Source organism: Rhinopithecus bieti, unplaced genomic scaffold (assembly GCF_001698545.2).
Source record: "Rhinopithecus bieti isolate Rb0 unplaced genomic scaffold, ASM169854v2 scaffold_26603, whole genome shotgun sequence".
Classification (NCBI taxonomy): domain Eukaryota; kingdom Metazoa; phylum Chordata; class Mammalia; order Primates; family Cercopithecidae; genus Rhinopithecus; species Rhinopithecus bieti.
In genome coordinates this window covers 1,438,725-1,444,278 of record NW_016812252.1, presented here as the reverse complement: position 1 = coordinate 1,444,278, position 5,554 = coordinate 1,438,725, and the positions used below count along the sequence as shown (strand labels likewise).

Sequence of the window (5,554 nt, the reverse complement as noted above, 5' to 3'; positions counted from 1 at the left end):
CCCTTTTCCCATCATTTAAAAGGTTATTTCTTTTCTTCGTAGCACAATGTGGTGGGATGAAGGTGAAATGGTTTAGAAACTTTTAAATTGACGTATCTTATTTGTTTCCCCCAGTTTTACTGAAAAGAAGAAAATCTCTCCAGTTTCAGAAACACTGGCCTTTTGGATACTGAGGAGTTGGAAATGGAAAGAGGATTTTAATGAGTTTCTCGGCAATGAGGCTAGAGAAAACATTATCCATCTCCCCCTGCTCCCCAATTCAGCAGCTCCCTGACTCCTGTTTTCATCACAGTCCTGTTAGATAATTACAGCCTCAAAGGCCTCCTGTTCCTTCTTTCTGTGCTCTCTGAATCTTCTCTCCCAGACCCAGGACTACTTGGAAATTTTCAGCCTCTATTAGTTGCCTGCTCTGGGAGCCTGACTCCTCCCATCCATCATCTCTTTATTCTCCCCCTTCACCTACTGTAGTGTCCCCACTCTCTCACTTTACCTCAGCCCCTTACCCTTCCTTTCCCTCTACACCCTTTTCCTTCGGTCCACAGTCAGGATGTACCAGTTGCATTCAGGCCCTTTTTGACACTAAGAATTCAGGGGGACAAAGTCAATTCCTGGAGACTACTGTCTTTCCTTTAGTGATGCTAATGAATATAATTCCTGATCTGAAATTACCTGCATTTTATTTGGCTGCATCTAGTTTTCTGCCACTTACTGCCTGCATAACCATAGGCTATGTACCCTACCTCTCTCCAGGTTTGTTTATTCCTCAGTTAAAAGGAGGATTAAAATGGCAATCACAACACCTTGCCACAGATATGTTAGGAAGATTAAATGAGATAACTTGCAGGGTGCCCAGCCTTCCTGGCACATAGTAAATGCCTATAAAATGTAGCAAGTGTTATGTATTATTATTAAATTGTATCTACATGGTGGAAACTAATGGACTACTTTATTAATTCGGATTTCTCTCTTTTTCCTTTCCTGTGATATTTAGGCTGGAAAACCCTGTACAGTTTAAAAAATTAGTTGTTTAGTCATTGTTTATACAATCTAGATTACTTAATAATCTCTCCAGTTTTTATATAGACCCAATGACATACGGAATAACAAACTAAGGGAGAGAGTTTGGCCCACACCTTCAGGGTCAGAAAACAGAGTTTTAACCCAGATAGAATGGGGAAAGAGCTTATAAGCTGTGGTCTGTGCATACCCAGAGTTTTTTTTTTTTTTTTTTTTTTTTTTTTTTTGAGATGAAGTTTCACTCTTGTTACCGAGGCTGGAGTACAGTGGCACAATCTCAGCTTACTGCAATCTCTGCCTCCTGGGTTCAAGTAATTCACCTGTCTCAGCCTCCTGAGTAGCTGAGATTACAGGTGCCTGCCACCATGCCCAGCTAATTTTTTGTATTTTTTTTAGTAGAGATGGGGTTTCACCATTTTGGCCAGGCTGGTCTCGAACTCCTGACCTCAGGCTATCTGCCCACCTCGGTCTCCCAAAGTGCTGGGATTACAGGCGTGAGCCACTGTGTCCAACCTCCCAGAGCCTTATTCCATTTTATTTTATATATTTTTTGAGACAAGGCCTTGCTCTGTCACCCAGGCTAGAGTACAGTGGTGCAATCATAGCTCACTGCAACCTCGACCTCCTGGGCTAAAGCTATCCTCCCACCTCAGCCTCTCCAGTAGTTGAGATTACAGGCATATGCCATCACATTTTTTGTATTTTTGTAGCAATGGGGTCTCACTATGTTGCCCAGACTGGTCTTGAACTCCTAGGCTTAAGCAATCCTCCTGCCTCAGCCTCTCAATATTCTGGGATTACAGGCATGCACCACCATGTCTGGCCTACCTGGGGTTTTAGAATTTTAGAGCTTAGAGAAACACTTGAGAGCTTTGAGGTCACTCTGCCATTTGAGATTAAAAAAAAAAAAAAAAAAATCAAGGGCCAGGAACAGCAAAGTGCCATGGTTAAGGTCACACAGGGGACGGTGGCAGAGAAAAGTTATTTGGGCCTACCTTTATGTAGGCTGCACTTCCCTATGCGGCCAGAACAATGAATAAGAAAAGGAAAAATTTAGTCCATTGTTTTGGGCCTTCTTTTGATACTGAATGCTTTTGTTTTTGTGCCTGTACACATGCAAAGCCTCTGGTGGAATGGTCTGCGGGCACTGTGATGGACAAGCAGCACTGTTAATACTGGTGGCTCAAAGTAATGACTGCCTGTGTGTTGGCTGCCTATGCTATGCCAGGGCTTTGTGTTCATCTTCTCATTCCATCTTTACTATTTACTGTAACTCTTCAAGGTAATGTGATTCTACCTTGAGGATCCAGGAGACTAAGTATGCGGCCCACTGTCCTTATAGACCCAGGTGCATATTGAGATCTGTGCGTCTGCAGAAACCATGCACTTTTTCGTGTGTCATGCTGCTTAATTCATGCTCAGAACTGACTACCTGAGAAAGTGACAAGGAGAGAAGTAGAGTGTGAAAGGACAAGGCTCAGAACAAGAGAGTAAAGTTGTTTGGAAGAATCAATTCGAGAAGACTTCCTGGGAGAGGTAGTTTTGTAAAGAGTTGAGGGTAAGTCTGTACGGGGACATGGGAAAACATAAGTCTAGTTTACAAATGTGTGTTTTCACTGCCTCATATTCAGTTTCTGTGTCAAATGTTTAAAAGGCTTGCTGTTTTTATTTAATAATATAAAACAAGGCAAGACTGACTTTTTCACCCAGCATAATTTCTTTCGTTTATGTGACATTCTTGAAAAGATAAAAGTATGGTGATGAAGAACAGATCACTGGTTGCTGAGGGTTGAGAACTAGGGGAAGGTGTGACCAACAAATGGATTGCACCAGGAAATTTTTGAGGCGTTAGAACTGTTCTGCATCCTGATTGTAATAATGGTTGCATGAATCTACCCACATGTTAAAATTTGTAGGACTGTCAATTGTATTGTATCTTAATTTTTTCAAATCTATTTATTTATTTTAAATTCACATATAAAATATGTATTTATCATGTACAACTTGATGTTTTGAAGTATACATACATTTTGTGTATATATTTTTTAAATAAAACAAAATTATAAAACAAGGCACAGAAACACATTGAAGAACACTTGGGTTGTATTCACAGTGATGGGAAGTATCTTGTTAAATCAGCCCTTCTTCAGTATGTCACCTGGTGCCTCTCATGGTATAGGCCTGATATCCAGCTAACAACTGACCTTCTCAGGGTACCAGCCGAGGGCGAGGGGCTTGTCCCTTATAATTCTAGGTTCCAACTCTTCTGTGGGACCGTTTATTCACTCCACCTGAGCCAGTAGGAATGGGAGTAGGGATGGATGGACAACGGAAGGAGGGGGATCACATTCGAGTGGGAATGTACATCTTGCTACCAATGTTGTTTTTTTCTTTTTTTTAAGAGGCCTTGCTATCATCCCAGAGTATGGATGACATTTCCCCTAAACCTGTTATCTCATGAAATTAAATACAGATAAAGAAATTCTCTAAGAAGGAATGTTACTCCAATGTAGCATTAAACCCTCTTGCAACCATAATGCAACTGCTACCATTTACTGAGAGCCTTCTCACGGGATCAGGCATTTTACTTACATGTGCTGCCTCTGTTCTTCCTCACAACCATCCTATTGAAGAGGTTGTCATTTCCTCATTGCTCATGTGAGGAAATAAGAGTTGATAACTTTGAGCACAGTTAGAAGGCTAATCCTTGGCGGAGCAGGGATTTTAATCTAGGTCTCAGACTCCAAGTGCTCGTGTCCTTCCTGTCACTTCCACTGGCCACTTCAGCTGGGGTCATCCAGGTCTACTGAGGAGACTGCCCTGCCCCACCTTTCCTCCTCCTCCTCCTCCCTCACCGCTATGGGCAACCTCATTTCCCAGCCTGCCCATTTGGACTCCTCACCCCAGATCTTACCTTTACAACCTGTCCCCAGTGTCACCCAGCCTCTTAAGAGGTTTGTCCCTGCTTTGACTCCATCTATTCCCAGCCCTCCCATTCTTCCCCTTTATGCTCTTGGAGCTATCACTAGTAGCTTGGAAACAGGGAGGATATACAAAGTCAGGAGAAGATGAGCTCCTGGCAGTCCACGTGGTCAGCCACACTTGTCCTTACAGACTGCGTTATAAAGGGTGGTCAGGCAGCTTAAGCTGTTGGCTGATCAGACTGTTACTCTTTATCTCTTCGTGCATAGATATGAGTGTTGGAGGGAACTTCAGCCCTTATCGTCTCTAAGTTGTAGGAATTGACAAGACCTTGGTGGGCTGACTTAGGAATCCAGCCATCATGCAGAGCTGTGATCCTCAAAGTGTGTACCAGCGTCAACTGGGAGCTTGTTAGAAATGCAGATTCTCAAGCCCCTGCCCAGACTTACTGAATCAAAAATTCTGGGGGTGGGCCCCAGCAATCTGGGTTTTAACAAGGTCTCCACAGGTGCTTCTGAAGCTTGGAAAGTTTGGGATTTACTGATCTAGACCAATGCTTCTCAGGTTTTAATGTACATAAAAATGCCAAAGAGTCGGTTGCCAGATTTAGCAAATAAAAATACAGATGTACTTATGGAATATGCTTATACTAAACAAATGCATTGTTTATCTGAAATTCAAATTTAATTGGGTGCCCTGTATTTTATCTGTCAACCCTACCTGAGTATTTTCTTAAATGCAGCTTCTGATTCAGTAGGTCAAAGGTGAATCCTGAGATTCAGTATTTCTGACAAGCTCCCAAGTGATGGATGCCCAAGCTGCCAGACGCACTGATAGCAAGGATCTAGAGCTACTCTTTAAATGCAGATTCCAAAGCTCTCCCTCAACCTACTGAGTCAGGTTGTCCCAGGGAGACACTGATTTAGAATGTTGTAACCAAGGGACCATGCGTTCTGAGTCACAAACATCCCATTTACAAACTGGTAAATTCAGGATTCACACATAGGTGAGACTCTGCATACACAGTAGTGGAGACAACCAGGAATGGGGTGGTTTTGCTGAGAGGCAGGGAGGAAAAGAGAAATGTGATGAAGTAGAACCAACTCACATGGAACGGAGGACCCAGGAAATAGGAAGCTTGTTGCAACTCTGGGAAGGAGTAAAACTTGGGGCTCCCCGTCCCCCAGGACACCGAAACACAAGCAACACCTCCATGTGCAAGATGCTAATAGGCACATTTATTGAGTCTCTCCTGTGTTGAGAAACTCTAGGTGATATCTCATTTCAATTTATTCTCAAGCAACACTTTGAAATTGAAATTCTTTCCCCCTTCGAGGAGGTGAAGAACCCAAGGCTCAGAAAATGCTAAGGTCATACAGCTAGCAAAACCTGGAGTCAGGATTTGCACACAGGTCTGCTCCCAAAGCCTCTCTTCACTACCTCATGTCTCTCTCTGCTGATGCTCATTCTGTGGTAGCTATTGAAGCACAGTGGTGGTTCCAGGAGACAAGTGGCCACTGTCCTCTACAGCTGCAGCAGCAGATTCCTTTCCTTACGGCATCTGCCTTCAACACTCTCCCACCTGGGCCCTCCATTCCATCACATGATGCTCAGA

The 5,554-nt window shown here is 43.2% G+C and overlaps 1 long non-coding RNA gene across 1 annotated transcript in view; it reads left to right on the top strand.

Annotated features, from left to right (window-relative positions):
- The window catches only part of LOC108544595 (uncharacterized), a 9,601-nt gene extending 8,673 nt beyond the window's left edge, over positions 1 to 928 (top strand). The window contains exon 5 of the long non-coding RNA XR_001889893.1: positions 115 to 928. This is a non-coding gene — a long non-coding RNA (uncharacterized LOC108544595). The remainder of the gene's footprint in view (positions 1 to 114) is intronic.
- The last annotated feature ends 4,626 nt before the right edge of the window (positions 929 to 5,554 follow it).